Source organism: Neofelis nebulosa, chromosome 12, assembly GCF_028018385.1.
Source record: "Neofelis nebulosa isolate mNeoNeb1 chromosome 12, mNeoNeb1.pri, whole genome shotgun sequence".
NCBI lineage: Eukaryota > Metazoa > Chordata > Mammalia > Carnivora > Felidae > Neofelis > Neofelis nebulosa.
In genome coordinates, this window is record NC_080793.1 from 90,511,920 (window position 1) to 90,535,538 (window position 23,619).

General features: G+C 41.8%; 1 long non-coding RNA gene across 3 annotated transcripts; it reads left to right on the forward strand.

The window, feature by feature from the left end:
• Positions 1 to 1,685: 1,685 nt before the first annotated feature.
• On the forward strand, positions 1,686 to 20,257 carry LOC131492162 (uncharacterized). 3 transcript variants are annotated; one of them, XR_009251904.1, is made up of 3 exons: positions 1,689 to 2,734; positions 12,656 to 12,722; positions 19,355 to 20,257. It is a non-coding gene; the product is annotated as an uncharacterized LOC131492162 (long non-coding RNA). The 3 variants fall into 3 exon arrangements; XR_009251903.1 differs by lacking the exon at positions 19,355 to 20,257 and adding an exon at positions 13,332 to 13,673; XR_009251905.1 differs by lacking the exons at positions 12,656 to 12,722; positions 19,355 to 20,257 and adding an exon at positions 13,332 to 13,673 and having other exon boundaries at positions 1,686 to 2,734.
• Positions 20,258 to 23,619: the final 3,362 nt, after the last annotated feature.

The following is a 23,619-nucleotide window of genomic DNA, read 5'->3' on the forward strand; positions in this document are numbered from 1 at the left end:
TTATATTTTGAGGAACCTCCACGGTGGCTTTTCCGTATGTTCTGCACACATGGGCTGCACCAGGTTACATTCTCACCAACAGCATATGACGTTTCCCTTTTCTCCACATCCTTGCCAACACTTGTTATTTCTTGTCTTTTTGAATTTTTTTTTTAACGTTTATTTATTTTTGAGACAGAGAGAGACAGAGCATGAACAGGGGAGGGGCAGAGAGAGAGGGAGACACAGAATCCAAAACAGGCTCCAGGCTCTGAGCTGTCAGCACAGAGCCCGACGCGGGGCTCAAACTCACGGACCGTGAGATCATGACCTGAGCCGAAGCCGGACGCTTAACCAACTGAGCCACCCAGGTGCCCCTCTTGTCTTTTTGATAATAGCCAGTCTGACAGGTGTGCAGTGACATTTCATTGCATTTCCCTGATGATGAGTGATGTTGAGCATTTTCTCATGGACCTGGTGGCCATCTGGATGTCTTCTTCGGAAAAATGTCTAGTCGGATCTTCTGCCCATTGGTTAATAGCAGAGTCGTGGGAGTTCCTTGTCACAGGCTGAGATGGCTTCTTGATGTGGCAAACACCATCATCGTCTGGTCCACTCTGGTCAGGAAGATCAAGAATTGCTCATGACCATTCAAATCTAGACCCTTCTCTCCCTGTTCTTCTCTCTCTGCTCTGCAGCTCTGATGAGAAGCAGAGGAGTGTTTGCTCCCTGCAGGTAGGATTTCTATGCCAGGGGCCCCTACCTAGCTCCCAAGAATTGCTTTGTCCCAGGAATGTTGGGACCAGGTCCTGCAAAACAAATTCATCTCAGCTGGAACCTTCATCCATGCCCCACACCTGACTTCCCTGCAATTTCCTAGGGTAGTAGGCTGTGCCATCTGTGGAAAGTCTGGAAACCACACAAGGAACCAGGAGTCTCCGTGTTAAGAGATTAGAGATTCCAGAACGCGAGAAATAGATTTACCACAGGGTGGGATCCACTCCATGCTGCCTTCATCATCACATCCCCAAGTACGCACCTAGAGCTGTAAACACTGCAATGCTGAGCGGTAGAAAGGATTTCAGAAGGCGCAGAAGACTGGGAGGAAACCAAATCTGCCTCTGAACTTGAACTCCCTCACCAAAAAGCTTGTGACACCGAGTATATCCCATCATCACCTCTCTGAGATGGTATATCAACCATCTCAATGGTTGCTGCTGTTGCTGCTGGGGTGTGTGTGTGTGTGTGTGTGTGTGTGTGTGTGTGTGTGTGTGTTTTAAGGTAGAATCGAATACAAAGGGGAGTGAATGGTCTTCTGAATCCAGAAGGGTACACTTAACCAGTGCTTATCGCTTGGCATGTGGCTCATTCTTCACAGGTGGCATCTTATTTGATGGTCGGAACAAGCAGCCGTCGCTGGCCCTGCCCACGGGCAGAGGGGGACACTGAGTCTCCGTAGCCTCTCACCCCGCCCCTGGTGACTCAGCGGCAGCTAGAATCTGCCCTGGGCCCTCCGGCTGCCAGCCTCCCCTGCACACCCACGGCCCGAGTTTTCCTGTCCCCGCGCCCACCTGACTCCGCAGAGACGCGCAAGCACCTACCAGCCCCCTCCACAGCCGAGTCGACTTCCGGGGGCGGCTCCTCGCGGCCGGAGGCGGGGCTGCGCATGCACACAAGGCACCGGCGGGGGACATGGGGCGGGGGGGTTCATTCCCAAGATGCTGTGCAGTGAGCTCCCGCGAGGCTCCACGCGGCCGTAGTCGACGCCGCGGAGGGGACGCGTGGGAGTGACGGTGTCTGTCGCGGGAGGTCCCCGCAGGGTTGTGGGGCGATGGGTCAGCTTCTCGCAGCGTGCGGCCCCGCTCCGGGCCAGGCCGCGCTCGCTCCGGGAGACCCTCCGGCCCGCCAGGCGCCGCCTGCCGGGATCCTCCCGAACTCCTGATGAGCAGGTAGGGTCCCGATTGCTTGGCAGGGTGATGGGGAGTGAGAAAACAGTGCAGGGGGCCTTCCTAGGGCACCGCTGCCCCGTGGGAGGGGGCACGAGTTGTCTGATAGAGAATAACTAACACTGACCTAGTCAACGTGAGAGCCGTCTCCACCAACCCCTCCCAAGAGTGCGATATGGTTTTGCCCCGGCCTTCTCCCCCGGCGCTCGCTCCTCCGCCCGTAACCCTCCGGCTTCTGCCCCGCCGGCGCTTCGGAGATTTCTGAGCTTCTTAGGGGACATGTTTCGGGCCTTCACTTAAGGTACGGGCCGTCTGCGGCAGCATTGGAACGTCTGTTGAGATTTCCGCCTGGTATTCGTTTCCGTGATGGTAGTCGTGCTTCCTTTCCCGTGCGTGGGTTTCCTTCTCGGATCAGACCCTTCCCCGGTGTTCTTGTCCTCTGCGTTCCTTCAACTGGTAACTTCAGCCATCGCCTGAATGCTTCAATTCCTTGAGGACACAGCTCCCTCCCGAGCACCAGGGCACCTGCTTCGCGGACACGGCCCTTTGCAATCCCTGCAGTGATCTCAGACTCCACACCTTCCACCACAAGGTTGCACCTTCCTCCTGTGCTCCTGACCTCACCGAAGGATAACGTTCACCCAGCTGTCAGGCTCCAAACCTAGGGGTCCTGCTTCAGTTCGTCCTCTTCGCGTTCCTAAGAGGTTATTAAGTCATTTATCTTCTCCGTATCGCATCCCTAAATTACCGCGGCTGCCCCATTACACTGCAATCCATCTGTATTACCACCGGGGCCATCTTTTCAAACCGTGAGTGTTATTGATGTTAATTCCTCAGTTAATAATCCAGTTTTCTGTCCTGCAGGATGAAATCCAAACCTTGTTGTGTTGTCCTTAGGACCCTGGTCTGTTTGACCCCTTGCCCTCCATTTCTCCTTCGATTGGACTCTCACCAATATCGCACGCTTCATTCTAACCACACAAAAACAGAGTCTTCTGAACTAGCCACAGGGCTCCGGGCGTCACCATCAGTGTTTCTCAACCTCCACGCTATTTACGTCTTGGACCAGATAGTTCTTTGTTGTAGGGGACTGACCCGTGCGGTGGCCACTCTTTCGCCCCGCACTTGGCCTCTACCCATTAGATGCCAGCAGCACACCCACCCTACCTAGATTTTATCAAAAGTCCCCTGAAAAATAGCCCCCAGTTGAGAACAACTGGTATTTGCATTTACAGATGCTGTTCGTTTCGCCTATGTACAGTAGACGTCTGATAGATCATCCCAATTTGAAAATATTTAGTTGAAGGAATGACAATAAAAATAAAACAAACCCAGAGAGTGGGGCAGGTTGCAAGACAACTGATCTTATCTCTTCAAAAAATCAATGTCAGGGCGCCTGGGTGGCTCAGTCAGTTGGGCGTCAGACTTCAGCTCAGGTCACGATCTCGCGGTCCGTGAGTTCGAGCCCCACGTCGGGCTCTGGGCTGATGGCTCAGAGCCTGGAGCCTGCTTCCGATTCTGTGTCTCCCTCTCTCTCTGCCCCTCCCCTGTTCATGCTGTGTCTCTCTCTGTCTCAAAAATAAATAAATGTTAAAAAAAAAAATTAAAAAATCAATGTCAGTTACCACATAGAACAAATCATTAAAAATGAAGAGTGCCGAAAGTGGTAGATATGTGGATAAGTATACATTTTTTTACCTTTTTAGAATAAATTCTTGGGGCGCCTGGGTGGCTCAGTCAGTTGGGCGTCTGATTTCAGCTCAGGTCATGATCTCGCAGTTCATGATTTCAAGCCCCATGTTAGGCTCTGTGCTGACAGCTCCGAGCCTGGAGCCTGGTTCGGATTCTGTGTCTCCCTCTCTCTCTGCCCCTCCCCTGCACATGCTCTGTCTCTCTTGCTCTCAAAAAGAAACAAAAAATAAGTAAATAAATTCTTGATAATTTACTGTTTAAGAAAAAATAATACCCAAGTACAACAGTATAATAAAAAATATAACAGAAACAAAATGTATGATAATAGCACAAAAGATTGGAGCATTAAATGGAAATATATTATGAGGATTTTATGATATAGGTGAATTGGTACCATTATTTGAGGATAAATAGCAATAAGTTAAAGATGCATAATTGTGATACTGTAATTTATAATAAATACGTATTTGGTCTTCATTACATTTCTGACACAGACCTTCTAAAACCCTTGGAATTTCCTAAGGGATGAGAGTAATAAAGATGTCTTTTGTTATGTTAAATCAGGTGACTTTGGAAAGCACCAAGAATGGGGCCTGGTCTCCAGGGAACCCAACCACGTGATTAAAATGTGATTGGAAAGTTGGAACTTTCAGTCCCACTCTCTTCAACCTCTGGAGAGGGGAAAGGGGCTGGAGGTTGAATCCATTACTAATGGCCACTTGATGTAATCAGTCATGCCTATGTCATGAACACCTCCATAAACACCTAAAAGGACAAGGTTCAGAGAGGTTCCAGCTTGGTGAATACAGGTTCAAGGAGATGGTGGGCTAGAAGAGGGCATGGAAACCTATGTCCTTTCCCTAGAACTTGTCCAGTGCATTTTTCCCATCTAGCTGTTTCCGAGTTCCTTTTAGAATAAACCAGTAATAAGTAAAATGTCTCTCTGAGCTCTGTGAGCAACTTTAGCAAGTTAATTGAACCCAAGGAGAGAGTTGTTGGAGCCTCTGATCTACACCCTATAGGTCAGAAGCACAGGTGACAGCCTGGGCTTGCATTGCAACTTACGTCTGAAGTGGAGGGGAGTGGGCAGTCTTGTGGAGCTGAGTGACTGTGTGATCTGGCAGTGTCTCCAGGTAGATTGTGTCATAATTGACTTGCGTTGTAGGACACCGCCCTGGTGTCAGAGGATTGCTTGGTGGTGTTGGAAAACTCACACATCTTAATTGGAATTAGAATTGTAATAATATAAATTGGAGAGCAACCACTGAAAATGAAAGTGGTACAAATAAAAACTACATCAGAGAAAAATGGGATCGTAAAATAGAGAATTAATCCAAAAGAGTACAGGAACAAAGAAGAAAGAAAAAGAAGAGGTACGACAAATAAGAAAGATGATATATTTAAAGCCAAACATGCCACTATATTTATATTGCTTGTAAATGTTCTAAATACTCCCAATTAAAACATGGACATTATGAAACTTAATGAAAACCAAGACTTAATCATATGCTATATATAAGAAATGCTTTTTAAATCCAAAGACACACGTAGGTTAAGAGTGAAGGATGGGGAAAAAAGGTAAACTCTGCAAATTCTAAAGTAAGATCTGCTAGAGTGGCTCTACGAATATTGGACCAAGGAGATTCCTGGATAAGGAACACTACTAATGAGAAAGATGAAATTTTCATAATGATAAGATCAATTCTCTAACATAACTATCCTAAATGCATGTGAATCCAATAAGAAAGCTTCAAAAATATACGAGGCCAAAATTGTTGGATGTGAAAGGAAAAAATAGAGAAATACACAATTCTAATGGAAGATTTTAACAGTTCTCTTCTTTCAAAAAGACTTGAAAATTTGAAACTTGAAAAACTTCAAAGTTTTGGTAGAAATCATTACCTTAACAGCCACAGACATCAGAGAAGCACTGCCATTAGATATGTTTCATATGATTATGCCTCTTTTCAAAGAATTTGCACCACTTCAGCAATGTTGTTATTTGTTATCCAAAGGAGATCAGCCTATTTTTCTCTGCCTATTCAGTTATAGACATTATTACCAAGTAATGGCTCATTACTGAAGGTTATCCTAAAGACAAAGCAAAACACGTCCAGAGTCAGAGAGTAATCAATCCACATGCACACACAGTATAATTTATTTGTTCACAAAATGGTTATGGGACATACATTATGATATGTATACACGTCTGTTCTGTATTTGTGACATGGAGACTTACATACTGAATTTCAATTCCACATTCACAGAGATATGAGTTGACTTTACACTTCCATTTGTACTTACCACAGAAAGGTTTTCTTTGAAGTTGCACAGAGAAATAAACATATCATTGATGTGAACAGAGGTTTCTGCCCGAGTTTCAGAGATTTATTTCTTTTTCTTCCAAATTACATCAAATAACACATGCTTCTGGAGTGGTCCTTCTGGCCCACACGTGAGGGTCGGTGATCACAGCCCTGTGGGCGGCTTCCCCTTCCATTTGGGAACTCTGAAGGAACAGCGACACTTGCTGTGGCGGTGTCGGACCATTTGCTTCTGATGATTATCTGATGTCTCAGGAAATACCAGCTCATCTCCATCTATACGTGTTTTTAAACAAATAAAACAATAGCATCCTTTAAACTGTTAAAATGCCCCCTCATCCATTAATTTCACATTAATCTCACAATAAAGGAACTGCACAAATACCATACTGCTCCAGTTTTTAAAAGTTAAAACTCTATGCTTATGGCATCCATTATCCATTGTCAAGAATAGGAATGGAGCATTCATGAACAGAATTTAATGTTCAATTTAAGCAGTACTTGAAAAATAAATCTGTGCTGACTTAGAGCTATAAAACAACATCCTTTCTTGAGAAGGAGAGAGCAATTGCATTGGTGTCTTTCCCCTTTGTTTGGCCCTCATATGTCTATACTGTTTTCCTCCTACCAGATTTTTGTGGCATAAGGGCATTAGAATATTTTGTTGATGCGGCAGAGAAAAATGTAAAGGGTGAGTCTTTCTATAAATAAAACAATTACAATTATTGTAACAAAGCACAGCATTTCTGAGGCCCACTATAGGAGAAAGAGGTGCAGAGGTGGGGTAGAGTGACCCCTCCCCAACTCCCCTCTTTTGGAGGAAAGAATCAGCCTCTACTCTCTGCTGCTTCTGATGTTAGAGGAGGATGCAACTCTTCTTTAGACCCCTAGGAGTCCCAACGCCCACTCTATTTTAAACTGTCACCCAGAAACCCTCAAAACTGTCTTCCACTTTAAAAAGGAAATAAGACAGCTTGTTACAGGTTGAATTGTGTCTCCTCCGGAAAGATACCGACGTCCTAACCTCCAGTACCTGTGAATGTGACCTTATTTGGAAGTAGGGTTTTTATAGATGATCAAGTTAAGATGAAGTCATTGGGGCTTGTCTCTCACAGCCTTCAAAGGGAGCAAACTGAGACCCTGATCTCAGACTTGTAGCCTCCAAGACTTCGGGGCAGTAGGTTTCTGGGGTGTAAACCCCCTAGTCTGTGGTACTTTGTCATGGCGGCTCTCGCGGATCAATACTTAGCTACACTATGCATTCCGTCCTATCAAATAAAATAAGAAAAAAAGAGAAATGAATCCATGTGGCTTTTTCATACCCCAAATCTGCTAGAGTCTAAAAATAGAGGTGGGGGAAGTTGAATTAGGGCTGGGGGGGGGGGGCTGCATCTGCTGTCAGCACCTTCTAGACCCTCCGCGTGCTGGCAATGGAATGCGTCTTCACAGTGAACCTTGTACGTGTTGATTTGTGTCTACAGGTGCTCATGTCCAACCATGCCTGGATCAGTGCTGCTGAAAAATAACTGGAGAGTGCCAGAAACAGGGTTTTACCTATACAGATAGGCAAGGGTGAAGGAGAGCCACTCTTGGCCACCAGCGTGTTGAATCAACGTCACATCCTCCACTCGCTCACTCTGTGACGTCGGGCAGTCAGCTAGAGACATGGTCTCTTAGAAGTAGTTCTAAGGAGTTGTTTCTTACTTGCCATTTTATTTTTGAAATGTATTAATCTGAACTGTCTCCGCAAGTAAAATATTTAGGGACCCTTCACTGTCCAAGGGTCAAACTTAAAATAATAAAAAGTAAGATTACCATTTCAACGAATACTTTTAAAAATTAAGTTATAAGCCTATTTGCTTATATACAAAGTATTAATTATTAAAATCTTCCATCTAAGCTCCTCCCTCAAAATACTAGAGTCTCAAAAAACAACAAAACAAAACAAAACAAAAACAAAAACAGCACACAACAGAAAGATACCAAAGGGAATGGCTGGTGTTACAAAGTCACGTGAATAAAATTTCAGAAACATGAATATCATAGGTTAAAGAAACCAGAGAATTGCTAACAAATAGACATACATTCAATTTTTAAATTAACCTTTTAAAAAGTTGCTAGAAAGAAAAGGTTAATTTCAGAAGATTCATCTGCCTCATAAATCCGTTTTATCAGTTAATGTTACTGATTCACATTTAGAATGCTGGAAGATTTTCATGTTTTATGTAGTCGGGCAGCCCTTGCAAAAGCTTTTCCAGCTGCTGATATTGTTTAAAGTTGGGCAAAATGTCACATAATGGTGACTACTTTCTTCATCCTATTCCTGTATAAACTTTTTTTGATATACAGTTCCTACTATATATAAACATCCCCAAATTTAATCATTGTTGAATCTTTTTGAAAAAGACCTTTTCTTACAAAATGGCAGTTTTTCACTTCCAAATTTTTATCTATGTTTAAAATTATTTGTAGTAGAGATACAAAATTTTTGTTTTATTGTGATTCTGTAGACCCCTAACTGAGAATCTTAAACACGGCTTTGGTTATTTACTTTTTTTTTTAAGCCTGTAAAATTTTTCATGGGACGCAGTAATACTAAGTGAAAATTAGTAACAAACAAAAGTAACTTGAAAGTGGGACATGATATTTATATTACGTTTATAAATACATATAAGTGCCCTATTTATTCATGTCGTGACAGCCCGACTTTATATAATGCAAAAATGTATCACAAAATAGCTTTTGTACTACTAATAAAATGAACCAATTTGGGTTTGGTGTGGATTTTTTTGCTCTAGTTTAGGCCCCAAATTAGTACATGCACATTGGCAAGTACAGTAAATGCATAAGTGAATATTCCTGTTTCCGCTTTCTGTCCGTAATTCCTTAGTCACGTGATCTCAATGTCAGATCACCTTCTGGAGGGGGATCCATTCCCTGGAGTTCCCATCAAAGACATCCACTGCATTTTCACTGTACAAGGAGAGCTACGGGGCATTGTAACCTGGGAGGTGGGGAGGAGGTGACAGCAAGTTGGGCTTTAGGATTCCTTTTTTAACTGGAATTTTTAGGACACTGACATAGATCAACTCAACCCACCCATCTTAGGCAGATTTCCCCCGTTTACTAGTGTGTGTGTGTGTGTGTGTGTGTGTGTGTGTGTGTGTTGGTCTGTACAGTGTTATCGCCTGTATAGGCTCATGTATCCACCACCACAGTCAAAATACAGAATATTTATGCCACCACAAGGATCCCTCAGGGGTCCCTTTTACAATCCCACCCACTTCCTCCCCCTTCCCTAACTCCTGGGAATCAATAATATGTCCTCCATTTCTAAAATTGTGTCATTTCAAAAATGTGTGTAAATGGAATCATACAGAATTCATGAGAAATTGTAGTCGCTAAGCCCTGATCCATTAAAAAAACAAAAACAAAAAAACTTCAGATTGGAAACCCAAGAGAATCCAGTTACAGTATTGTGATTATATAGTTGCTGCCTCGAATATTTTTTTACCATGGTTAAAAAATAAATAAATGATGTACATCGGTCACATTTCAGAGTACAACACAAACAGTAAAAGTCTAACAAAAAGCTTTCTAACGTTTTCATCTAATAGCAGCTTTAAATAATTGCACAACATTTCAAAATCTGGCTCCTAAACTAATTCAGTTCACAGCAGAGTAGAGCAGAAGATCAGAAAAGTATATGTGGAGAGTGAAACTAACAAAGCAGTGAAAACTTGCAGCCAGTCACATTTCTGGAACTCTCCACTTCATTAATAACAGTTCAGAGCTCTCACCTCTCAACATGAATGTCTCCCCATTAAAACAACAGCAGTATAACCAAGAACCCTTCCTATGCTACTGTTTTGCCATCCTCCCTTTCCTTACAGCCAAGCCCTTAAGAGTGTCATCCACCTTGATTGCCCCCCGCTTCTCAGCCTACTCACATCTCAGTCCAGGCACACCTTGTGCCTCAAGTCCTTCATTAAAACTGCTCTCGCTACAAGTCTTCAACCACCAATTGTTGCTGAAACCAACAGGCACATTTCAGCCTGTCTTATTTGCTCCGTGACACTCGACTCCCAGAATTCTCCTTTGTGGGCTTCTCGCCCCTTGACCATCCCTCTACTATTGGTGTTTCTTGACTCTCTGACCTGTGTCCTCTTTTCTATTTACTCTCCCGCTGGCAGTACAAACCCAGCAAGTCCAAGGAATCAGGCTGACAACATCAGAAACTTGTAATCCATTTTAGCGTTGCCACAAGCAGGTGACTAGACATCATGTGCCCCAGTGGGCTCCAGTATGACGTACACAGCATTATTCATGATGTATTCTTTGGTAAAAGTCTTTAGAGCCATTCTCAGTTACAGAAAATTTAGGATATAAAGGAAGAAGCCAAAAAGCACCAGGAGGAAACATCCAGCTTGTGGAACATCCTGTAGGACAACAAATCAGCGGCATGGAAGACCATTCAAGATTAGATGATATTTATGATCTAAAAATGATATGCAACATGTGGACCTTCTTCACGTCTTGATTCCAAGAAATACATTGTCAAAAGAGGCATCTTTGTGATAATCAGGAATATTTAAATATGGACTGTGTACTGGATGGTAAAAATCATTGGTAACTTCTCCAGGGGTGATAAATGGCAATGTGGTTTTATGAGAAAATGTCCGTATTTTTAGATACAGTGTAACATGTATTCAGGTGGAACAACAATGACTTCTAGGATTTGATTTAAAATATTTCAACAACACAACACAAAAGTAAGAAGTTAAATGATGACATCCTTCATCCCTTGGGCAAGCCCACCCTACCTTGTGTTTTATCAGTAAATATCAGTGGCATCCACGCATGTGCTCAAGTTGGACATCCAAGAATCATTACGGATTCTCTGTATCTCAGCTTCCACTTGCAATCAAATGTAAAGTTTTGTCAGTTATATCTCTTCAATATTCCTCAGATTCTTTCCTCTCCACCCAAACTCCTTCTACCTTACACAGTTTTAATCCACAGTTTCTACAGTGACTTCCAAGTAGGTATCTTGGCCTCCAGTCTCACCTTGCCTAGTCTTTAACCTAACCATTGGAACCTAGGGATGTTTCTGAAATGCAAATCTAACCATGTCAGTGCCTACAAGACACCTTCTGTAGTCTGGCTCATGGGCACCCTCCAGCCCCATCTCTTGACCTGTCATCTTGAAGTCCACGCCTGAAACACTGAACCTTATTATAGTTCCTCACAGAGGGCAGTATGGATGGCCTGTTCCAGTTAGGACAGAGCAGCTGATACTGGACATGCCCTGCCACCATCAATAAGTATAAAACTGGAAAAAAATGTATGACGTAACTATTTTTAGGTATTAGTATACAGTGCAGGACTGTCATCCCTAAAAAAGGAGAAAGATGTGAGGTAGACCCCACGCAGAGCCCCAGCAGAGAGTGAAAGTTTTTCTGGGTACAGGAAACATGCTAATGTGTCTGGAATTTGCAAGGCAGAGTACACAGAGGGAAGAGCCCCAAAAAACATGTCCCAGACATCTGCACACCAGTTCCCTCAAAGTCCCTGACCAAAGCTGCTCATGGACAGAGCAAAACTCCATGAGACTTGCTCAGAGCACTGAGTGGTGAACACAATTTCATGGGTATTACAGTGCTGGAAAGATACTAGATTTCTGACCCAGACAGACGTTGGTGAAAACCCTGAGCATTGAGCTGAGACCCCAGAAAGGCCATTCTTGAGGAACAAGGACTAAAAGAAAAGCTAAAATAGGCCCACCCTAGCAAAGTCTAAAGCCATGCCTCCGCAAAACCAAGACGGTCCATCAGTAGATTGACTGCTTGTCAGAACAAAACATACCACACTCTCTAGAGAAATACATAATATAGTCCAGAGTCCCTATGTCATAGCATTCATAATGTCCAACAGAAGATGACAAAATAATAAGATGTAAAAAAGCAGGAAAATATCATCCTTAATCCAGAAAAAAATCAATAGAAGTAGACCTACGGATGAGCCATATATTGGAATAATTATAAATAATTATTATAAATAGTTCAGGACTTTGTGAAAAATATAAACATATTGGGAGGACATTTCACTAAATAACTGGAAATTTCAAAAAATGAAATTATAAATGGAAGAATACAGTATCTGAAATACTTAATTCCTGGATAAACCAGGGAAAAAAACATCAGAGAAATTGAAGATGGGGTCCATAGAAATTATCCAAACTGAAGGGGGGGGGGGGAGGATTTAAAAAAATTTAAAAAACAACCCTCAATGACCTGTGGAACAGAATCAAGAGGTCCAATAAACATGTAGTTTGATCCCCAGAAAAGAGAAAATAGGGTTGGAAAAACTTGTGAAAATATCCCAAAATTTTTCCAAAATTAGATTATCAATCTTCAGATCCAAAAAATTTTGAAAACCCCAAGCAGAATACATACAAAGGAAACTACCTGTAAGCCCGTCATAGTCAAATTGCTGAAAACCAAAAATAATGAGAAGATCTTAAAAGAGGCTAAATAGAAAAGACACAGATTTCTCATGAGATTTCTCATCAGAAACAATGGAAGTCAGAAAGCAATAGAATGACGTTTTTAAATATGGGTTCAAAGACAAAAACGCTTCTCATTCTTTAGCTGACCTTCCCTATATATATAGTAACTATTTCTTATAGTTAATTAATGTGTATATGATTTTCAGTGACCATGAAGAAAACCTATTTAGGAGCCTACAAAAAGCAACAATTTGGATTGAGGATATATTCAAGGTAAATTTCTCTTATGAATATAGTAAAAGTTGAAGGCTAAGTTATCACATGTATGACTTAGGTATAACTCCATTACAGCTATTCTACTTAAAAGAAAAATCAGGGAAAATCGTCAGTGATGCTGTTTCCAAAAACAAAGCCTGTCTGTAACAGTAGAGGATATAGAAATGTAATTGTAAAAGGCGGGAAAGATACAGAAAGAGAAGGGAACAAATCGTAAGGTCGCCTTACGGCAATAGGTTGGCATTGCCAGCCACGTCAGCTCAACTGGCCTGGATCGGAGGCCCCTGCTGTCAGTGTAAATTCTAATGCTCTTAAAACACAGCAGACATTCAATACTGGAGATCTCAGTTGCGCAGAGAGCATCCTCTGGTTGGTGTTCAATAAATGACAGTGTAGGGTCATGTGAATGAAGCATCGTGTATGGAATTCCTTCTCTCCTCAAGGGGTGTCTCAGGCATCCTGCCTGGAATCCCACGCAAAGCTGCTCACTGAAGATGGCCATCCACTGGACCTTGGTTGGGATTTGGAGCTCTTTAAATTTTCTGTGAGATAGTTTCTAGCTCTGGAACAGCTCGTAACAAAAGACTTGGCTTTTCCTTGCTACAGAGAGGCATGTATGGGCCCCTTGGCACACTGTTCCAGAAGTCATTGTTTGGCACCCTTTGGTTTCTGCCAGCTTGTGAATGTCAGTCTTCCGTCCACCCAAAGCTGACATGGGGAACAGTTGCGCACGGTGACTTCTCCCAGGGATCACTGCAACCATCTGGCCTTGGGGGATGAGTTCAAGCTGATGAATCTTCTTCACGTCACCAACACGAATAATTTCTACACAAATAAATAGAAGTCATTTTTAAATTCAAAATAATCTCTCTCTGTTTTGAATGTTCTCTCAATTTTCCCCAAAAGCAGTTGAAAAAGAGCCAATAAAAGCGATCTCAGAAATCTCAATGTCATTAGCTTGAATAAATTCTTTACAAATAAAATGGCCAGTCACCTTCAAATTAGCAATGCCTTCTTATTTAAAGATTTTTGTAAATGAGGTATCATTGAGGTATGCCATTATCTTAATTTCAGGTGCACAACAGGATTCAATATGCATATATACTGCAAAAGGATCACCACAATAAGCCTACTTAGCATCCAGCACCCTATATAGTTAACAAAATTTTTGTTCTAATGATGAGAATTTTTAAGACCTACTCTCCTACCTTCTTGGCATCTTCCAAATTTGCAATACGGTATTATTAACTATAGTTACCGTGCTGTACATTATACCCCCAAGACTCATTTTTCTTACTTTAACTGGAAGTTTGTGCCTTTTGACCTCATTCATCCATTTTGCACCCTCCCTCCCCCACCTCTGGCTAACACCTTTCTGTTCTGTTTTCTAGGAGCCTGTGTGTGTGTGTGTGTGTGTGTGTGTGTGTGTGTGTGGTGGTTTCCTGGGTGGTTTTTGCTTGTTTTTTTGTTTGTTTAGATTCCACATGTAAGTGCCATCATACAGTATTTGTCTCTGTCTGATTTATTTCACTTAGCATAGAACCCTCAAGGTCCATCCATGTTCACAAATGGTTGCATATCTTGGTTATTCTAAATAATTCTGCAGTGAACACAGGGGTGCACATATCTTTTCTAATTAGTGTTTTTGTTTTCTTTGGATAAATGGCTGGAACTGGAATTGCTAGGTCATATGATAGTTCTATTTTTAATTTTTTTGAGGAACTTCCATTCTGTTCTCCATAGTGGCTGAACCAAATAACATTCCAGGCAACAGTGCACAAGAGTTCTCTCTTCTCCACATCTTGCCATCGCCTGTTACTCCTTGTCTTTCTGATGACAGGCCTCCTAATATTTAGGAAGTGATAACTCATTGTAGTTTTTTGGGGGTTTTTTTGTTTTAATTTTTTTTAACGTTTTATTTATTTTTGAGACAGCAAGAGACAGAGTATGAACAGGGGAGGGTCAGAGAGAGGGAGACACAGAATCTGAAACAGGCTCCAGGCTCTGAGCTGTCAGCACAGAGCCCGACGCGGGGCTCAAACCCACGGACGGCGAGATCATGACCTGAGCCGAAGTCGGCCGCCCAACCGACTGAGCCCCCCAGGCGCCCCCTCATTGTAGTTTTTATTTGCATTTCCCTGATGATCAGGGATGCTAAGCACCATTTCATGTTCCTGTTGGCCATCTCTATGTCTTTTCTGGGGAAAAAATGTCTATTCAAATTCTCTGACCATTTTTGAATCAGATTGGAGGTCTTTGTGCTATTGAGATGAATGATTTTTTACATATTTTAAATATTAACCCCTAACCAGATATGACTTTGCAAATATTTTTTCTTATGCGCTAAGTTGCCTTTTAATTTTCTTGAAAATGAAGCCATTTGAAAAATGGTTTCCTTCACTATGAGAAGAATTTATTTTTTTTTATTTTTTAATGTTTTTATTTCTTTTTGAGAGAGAGAGAGAACACAAGCAGGGGAGAGGCAGAGAGGGAGACATAGAATCTGAAGCAGGCTCCAGGCTCGGAGCCGTCAGCACAGAGCCCGATGCGGGCCTTGAACCCACGAACCGTGAGATCATGACCTGTACTGAAGTCGGATGCTTAACCCACTGAGCCACTCAGGTGCCCCAAGAATGTTTTCTTATTTTCAAACTCTTTCCCAATTATTACTCCAATGGATCTAAGTCCAGTTCTGGTAAAATCACAGTCATAATCTCAGGGTGGGTAGGTTTGTGAGGGAGGAGAGGAGGGAAAGGATAAGAGATCAAAAATCATTTAGGTAAAAAAGAAAGTAGTTATTCCAAAAACAATATAATTACCTGAATAATAAAATTAACGTATTAAGCATAATAAATGTAAATAAGTTAAATTGTTATTTATTTACTTATTTTATTAAATAAGTTAACATAACAAACCCAAGATTCTAGGCATCAGGGCAAATACCACTCACTCTCCAACAAATGGAAACATGCTACTTTCTCAGGGGAAAAAAGATCCTTTTTCCCGGCATTCAGTTGATCCTTCATTACACAAATCCGTGTTGAGTGGCTACTATGTGCCAGGCACTGTTTAAGTGCATGGAGCGTGGTGCCACACACAGAGACGAGTAATAGTGGGGGGGAAGGGGAACCAAGCAGAATATACTGTTTTCTTTCGTGTTCCAATCTGAAGACAGTAAACTGAGTTCTTACGGTGGACTTATTATATAAAATCACCCGTGATGATATTTAGACTCTGGGGGATTATGGATCTCTGGATATTAGAAGAGTCGTCGTTTGACTTAAAATCACATCGAACCAGGGGCGCCCGGGTGGCTCAGTCGGTTAAGTGTCTGACTTTGGCTCAGGTCATGATATCACGGCTTGTGAGTTCGAGCCCCACGTCAGTCTCTGTGCTGACAGCTCAGAGCCTGGATCCTGATTTGGATTCTGTGTCTCCCTCTCTCTCTGCCCCTCCCCTGCTTGTGTTCTGTCTCTCTCTCAAAAATAAATAAACATAAAAAAAAAATCCTTTGAAAACGCATCAAACCAGATCTGGAACATTTATTTTACAGAAAAAAGGGAATAAATCTGATATTGTTATTATTATTAGAATTATAGCAGAACAGCAAAAGTTCTCCTTACCATCTATAGTAACGCGCACAACAAATAAACCTTCTTCATTTCCCAGGGCAATTCTTTTGTGATCTATATTTGAGGCACAAATATAAACATCAAGGATTTTGAGGGGTGAACATTAAGTAAAGCTATTAAAATAAACTGGACAAATTTATCAATATTGAAAAGTTTAAAAGTCAAATTAGATTCATATTCAGCATATATAAAAATGAAAAGAAACATGATAAGAATAATTAATTTGCATTATTTTCCTTTCAGATTATAGAAGTAAAAATAAAATGACTTTTTTCTCAGTAGAAAGATCACTATAATGTTTATGAATACTTGAATAAAGGGTAATATTTAAGTACTGATACATTTTATAACTCGCTACAAGTAATTGTCTCACGCATGGAAAAATTTTGTAATTGAATTTGTTGGTGCTCTTGGCCGGAACCGGGCGTATGTAAGAACACAGAGAGCACTCAGACCCCTAGTGCAAAGATAGCACTGGGAGCGAATGCCTTGAATACAAAGCACAGAACTTGGCATATATCGGCTCACCTGATACTCTTCGGAACTGAAAAGCAGGCATTATCTGCATTTAACGCGAGTACGGTAGTAACGGGTTCCACGTTACGCAGCACTAAATAGCCAAGTGGCTCTAGTTCACAAGAAATGATGTTTGGGAAACGAAAGTATTCTTGTTTGTTGAGTATTGATCTTGGCAGTTCATTCATTGATTCACTTATTTTTTCATTTATTTATTGAGTACTGGGAATACAGATATGAAAGACGGTCTCCGCCCTCGAGGGAGGCGGTTCGCGGCTGCTACCCAGGGCCACGCTGCTGGTATGATACCCTTGGAGCCAGATGGGTTTGGGAACTCAGAACCGATCAGACTCGAGAGAGGTGTCCCTGTATATTACAGAAACATCATTTTACACAGGACCTGGGGAACCATCATACAACCAAGCGTACTAATGTACTTGCAGAGTCGTAATGGGCAGGTGGGTTGGGGGAAAGGCCTCCAGCAGCCTCGGTCAGCCAGGTTTTGCCGACCAGTGGGCCGGGAATAAAGTTGTGGTTTCGGGTCTCCATCTGGCGATGGCGGTGAGGCGTGCGGACGCTCGGCAAGAACGCCGTAAACCCATACCTATGAGCGCAGCTGTCTGGGCGGATTGGGTCGGGGGCAGCCCGCTGTCCTAAGCCTCCTTCGGAACGTAGACTGAGTGACTTCTTCTGAGCGTCCCGTGCAAGTCACCCAACACCCCCGCCCACTCACACTTGTCACGCCCGCTGCCCGCTGGGGTTGGCACGGAGTACCTACTGCTGGGCGCCGACAGCTGAGAAGCTGTGACCCGCAATGATTCGAGGGATGTCTCAGTTATGAGGAAGCAGAACTCCGGATGCCAGCTGTTGAGCATGTTTCATCAAACTCACCACTGGTGATGACACTTCCACTACCGTTACCCTCTTACTGGTTAGTGGAATAAATGATGTGAGCATCAGAACCCAGGCCGACAGCGAAATGTCAGAATCACTGCTATTGTGATCCTCCTAGAAATACTCAGGAATCCGTCTGAATAATACGGGGCTTCAGCAGTGAAAATAGTTACCGTTTACGGAGTGTTGATTCTGTACCAGGAACTGCTCGAGGAAATGGACATATGTTAATTGATTTAATCCCCACGGGAAACTCAGCAGGTAGACACCACCCTTCTGTCCATTTCACAGGTGAGAAGACGGGCCCAGCAGGGGAAATTGCTGGCAGTCTGCTGCCAGAACCCCGGCTCTGAGCCTCTCTGCTGCTTCAATTCTAGACACAGCTTTGCACCTTTTGATAAGTGTCTTAATTGCAATCAGGCAATGGGTCTTAATTGCAGTCATCATAATCAATGTTGACATTATGCAGCATTCAGGGATCCTTTGTTGTTAAGTCACAAATACTCAGAAGTACTTTGCTTTCCTGGCTGCTATGTGCCCATGACTTACATCATTATTAGCAAATGGCAAGGAAAATTTGAATTTAAAAATGTATACTTAGCCTAGCAGAACTCAAAACTTATAGGTAGAATTTCTTTTGTAAGCATTAATTAAGCAGCAGTGGCATCATTCCCACGTCATAGGTCAGTGCCCAACTATCAGGTGTTTGTAGGGTTTCCGGGTGGCTGGGTAGAGTCTGGATAGATTTCTACCCCCCGACGAAGGAACTAGGAACATCTTTGTGCAGCCTTTGTTAACTACAAGAGTCACGGGCTGACTGTAACCACTGGGGTCACAAGGGGACAGCAGGCCTTTGCTTCCGCTGTCACTTTATAGGTAAAGAATCACTTCCAGAATCACTTGAATTTTTTTATGTGAATTTTAAGCAGCGGGGTGTTTATTCTTTAAGAGATTGCAAAAACGCATTCCTCCTTGATTTTTTTAATTTTGTACTCTTGGTTTGAATTTGAATTGACTTCAAAAGGTTGCCTCAGAGGAAACTATCTTACAAAGTGCCTCTGGTTTCAGAAGCCATGCATTCATGCTACTGCACGATGAACTGTTGTTGGTCACGATGACCTTGAAGGTCAAGGTCATCCTTCTCTCTCTGTCACTATTCTTTCCCTCTTCGCTCACACTCTCAATACCACCCTGCTTTGTAAGCTTCTCCTGTTTTCAGCTATAAACCTGACATCTGTCCTGTTACCTTCCAATAGAATGAATGGGCCCCTCGGGAACATTTGCGTTTTAAGGCACAGATTTAACTGTAGGGTGAAAAGACTGTGGCTTATGTAAAAAGCTCTTTACATTAACCCCAGATAGAAATAGGGGGATAGGTTTATTGTGGCAGGTGGAAGGTAGGAAAGGGGCCGTGGTTCCCCAGCACTTCTGAAATCCCAGCCTCCAGTGACCTTGAGCAGCACAAGGAGGTTTGCCCCCTATAGACAGCAGGCAAGAAGGGAGTGAAACCAAATGCACAGTCAAGAGATCCGATGCCAGCATGCGTGTTTACTTTAACGATGCGGGGCATTTCCTTTCTCCTTACAGGAATAAAATCGGAAGGCCAGACAGAACTGACAGAAAACACTCCATCCCTGAAAGAAAAGCAGGACGCTGAAAGTGAATAGAATCTCCTGAAAGTGAGTAAGACAATATATAAACATAATCATCAATTGTAATTTCATCGATTCTCTATATTCTTTTCTGTAGTAACAGAGTAATCAGAATATTGTATCAGCAGGGCTTGGCCAGCAGCATATTATTAAAAAATGCAAGTAAACTGCAGGCTGACCCCAGTTCAGGCAGTCCTCATGGACTAGAATGGGAGTGCCTGACTGATTCCAAAGCCACAGCCTAGAATAAGGGCCACGTGTCCTCGGATCAGCTATCATCTATCATATGATAGATCTTTTAAATGTTACTAAGGTACACTGGATATAGAATAAACGGCACATATTTAAAACGGACGTATTAGAAAAGTTTTGATCTACGTATACACCCGCGAAACCATCACAATGGACATAATGAACGTGTCCATCACCCAAAAATGTTTCCTGGGACTGCTTTGTAATCAATCCCTCCCCTTCCCCAAGTAACCACATTAGATGAGTTCGAATTTCCTAGCATTTTGTATAAATGGAAACATACGATATGTATTTTTTTCTGTCTGGTTGCTTTTTCTCAGCATCATTATCTTGAGATTCATTCGTGTTGTTGCATAGATAAATACATTTCTTTTCATTGGTGAATAATATTCCATTGTGTGGATATGCCACAGCGTATCCATTCACCCAGTAATGGATGAATTTGGGTTGTTTCAAGTTGGGGCTATTTTACCTAAAGCTGCTATGCATGTGTACGTATATCTTTCATGGATGTATGATTTCCGTTGGGGAAACGCCTGGCAACAAAGAAACTGGAAGATACAGTAAGTGTGCATTTAATTTCCAAGGAACTGCCAAACTCTTTTCCAAAGTGGTTACTCGGTTTACAAAGCAGCGTATGAACGTTCTACGTCCTCACATCCTCCCAACACTGGAAATGGGAATTTTAGCCTTTCTTGTGGCTGTGTAGTGATATCTCATGGTTGTTTCATTTGGATTTCCCTATCTATTAATGGTGTTGAGCATCTGTTCGCGTGCTTACTTGCCATACGTGTACCTTCCTTGATTAAGGACCTTCTCAGATCTTTTGCCCACCTTCTGAAACTGGAGCTATTTGTTCTCTTCTTATTGGGTTTTAAGAATTCTTTCTGCATTTTGCATTAAGTCCCGGTCTGGTATTTGATTTGCCCCCACTCGGCAGCTTCTGTGACGCTCCTAACAGTGTATTTCAGGGAGCTACAGCTTTGAATTTTGATAAAGTCCAGTTTATCAATTGTTTTCTGTGTTGTGCTTTGGTGTCATATCCGAGAATTCTTTGTCTTATCCAAGATCAGAAGGGTTTTCTCCTATGTTGGCTTCTGGTACTTGATAGTTTTAGGTGTTACACTTGGCTCTATGATCTATTTTGAGTTAACTTTTGTATATGGTAAAACATACGGACTGAGGTTGATTTTTTTGCATACAAATATCTAAAATTCCAGTACCATGGACTGGACTAGGACCACCTGACTGACTCCAAAGCCACTGCTAGAATAAAGGCCAGGTGCCCTCAAAGCAGCTCATTTGATGGATTTTTTAAAATGTTACTAAGGTATACTTGACGTATAATAAGCTGCACGTATTTAATTTTTTAATGTTTTTATTTTTGAGAGAGAGAGAGAGAGAGAGAGAGTGTGAGCAGAGGAGGGGCAGAGAGAGAGGGAGACACAGAATCTGAAGCAGGCTCCAGACTCTGAGCCATCAGAACAGAGCCTGATGCGGGGCTCAAACCCACAAACCACAAGATCATGACCTGAGCTCAAGTCGGACACTCAACCAACTGAGCCACCCAAAGTACCCCTAAACTGTACATATTTAAAGTGGACAATTACAACTTGTACAAAATGTTGTATATAGTTGACCCTTGAACAATGTGGGGGTTGGGGCACTGACCATCCCTCTGCAGTCAGAGGTCCATGTGTAACTTTTGGGGTGCCTGGGTGGCTCAGTCGGTTAAGTGTCCGACTTCAGCTCAGGTCACGATCTCACAGTCCGTGAGTTCGAGCCCCGCGTCGGGCTCTGGGCTGATGGCTCAGAGCCTGGAGCCTGTTTCAGATTCTGTGTCTCCCTCTCTCTCTGCTCCTCCCCCGTTCATGCTCTATCTCTCTCTGTCTCAAAAATAAATAAACGTTAAAAAAAAAAAAAAGAAATCCATGTGTAACTTTTAACTTCCTCAAAACTCAATTATGAGTCACCTGCTGTTGATTGGAAGCCTTAACTGATAACTTAAACAGTAGATTAATACATATTTTGTATTTTACATGTATTATATACTATACTTGTACAGTAAAATAAGCCAGAGAAAAGAAAATGTTAAGAAAATCATAAGGAAAAGAAGATACATTTATAGTATACTGTACTGTGTTCATCAAAAAAAATTTGCCTATGAGTAGACCTGTGCAGTTCAAACCCATGTTGTTAGGAGATCAGTTGTCTGTTAATAGATTAGAAAATCCAGAAATATATACACAAATCTATTACATATATATGTGTACATACTTTTTGTGTATTTGCAAATATATTTTGTATAGATGTTATAAATATTTTATATATGTATATATTTTTGGACTTGTTCTTTTTGTCAAAGTTGTTTTGTCTCTTCTAACCCTTTTGCATTTCCCTGTGACTTTTAGAATTAACTTGTCAATTTCTACAAAAAATGAAAAAGCCTGCTGGGATTTTGATTAAGATTCTGTTGAAACTAGGGGCGCCTGGGTGGCTCAGTCGGTTAAGCATCCGACTTCGGCTCAAGTCATGATCTCACCGTTAGTGCGTTCGAGCCCCACGTGGGGCTCTGGGCTGACAGCTCAGAGCCTGGGGCAGCCTGGGATTCCTTGTCCCCCTCTCTCTGTGCCCTTCCCTGGCTCATGCTCTGTGTCTCTCTCAAAAACAAACAGACATTACAAAAAATTAAAATTAAGTTAAAAAATAAAATTCAATTAAAAATTTTTTATAAAAGACTGTGTCGAAACTGTAGATCAGTTTCGGAAACACCCATTTTAAAATACTGACTTTTCCAATGCACGAACACAGTGACTCTCCATTTATTTAGGTCTTTGTTAGTTTTTTAATCAATATTTTATAGTTTCAGTGTACAAGTCTCGCACATCTTTTGTCACATTGATTCCTAACTTTTAATCTGTTTTGATGCTTTTGCAAATGGTATTGCGTATTTAATTTCAATTTCTGATTACTTGTTGCTAGTATAAAGAAGAACAATTCCTTTTTATGTGTTGATCATATATCCTGCAGACTGGCTAAATTCATTTATTCCAATAGCTTTTTTTGTAAATTGCATTGGATTTTCTTCCTACGTGTTCATTTTGTCTATGAATAACATTGCATCCTTCTTTCCAACACGGATGTGTTTTATTTCTTTTTCTTCCCTGGCTAGGATTTCCAGCACAAGGTTAAATCAGGGTCATGGAAGCAAACATCCTTGTCTTCCTTCTGATCTTAGAGAGAAAGCATTGAGTCTTTTGCCACTAATTATGATGTTAACAGTAGGATTTTCATAGATGCCCTTTATCAGGATGAGGAAGCTCCCTTCTAAGAGTTCATCAAGAATAAGTATGTGATTTTGTCAGTTGTGTTCACTGTGTCTATTGACGTGACCTTTTTTCATTTGTGGACATAGTAAATTACATTGATTTTGGAATGTTAACCCAGCCTTCCTGAGATATACCACACTTGCTCATGATGAGATGTAATTTTTACATAACATTGGATTTGATTTACTAACATTTTGGAAAGACTTTTTGCAACTAAGTTCACAAAGAATATTGGTTTGTGCTTTTTTCTTATTTTTTAAATTTTATTTCATCATGATGTAGTCTTTAATCCCCATCACCTATTTCCCCATTCCCCCCACCCACAACCCCTCTGATTACCATCAGTGTGTTCTCTATAGTTAAGAGTCAGTTTCTTGGTTTCTCTGTCTCTTGTTTTTCCTTTGCTCATTGTTTTGTTTCTTAAATTCCACATATGAGTTAGATCATATGCTATTTGTCTTTATCGGACTGAACTTATTTTGCTTCACATTATACTCTCTAGCTCTATCCGTGTGGCAAATGGCAAGATTCCATTCCTTTTATGGGTCAATAATATTCCACTTACATATATTTATATATATATGTATTATATATATTTATATATATGTATTACATATAT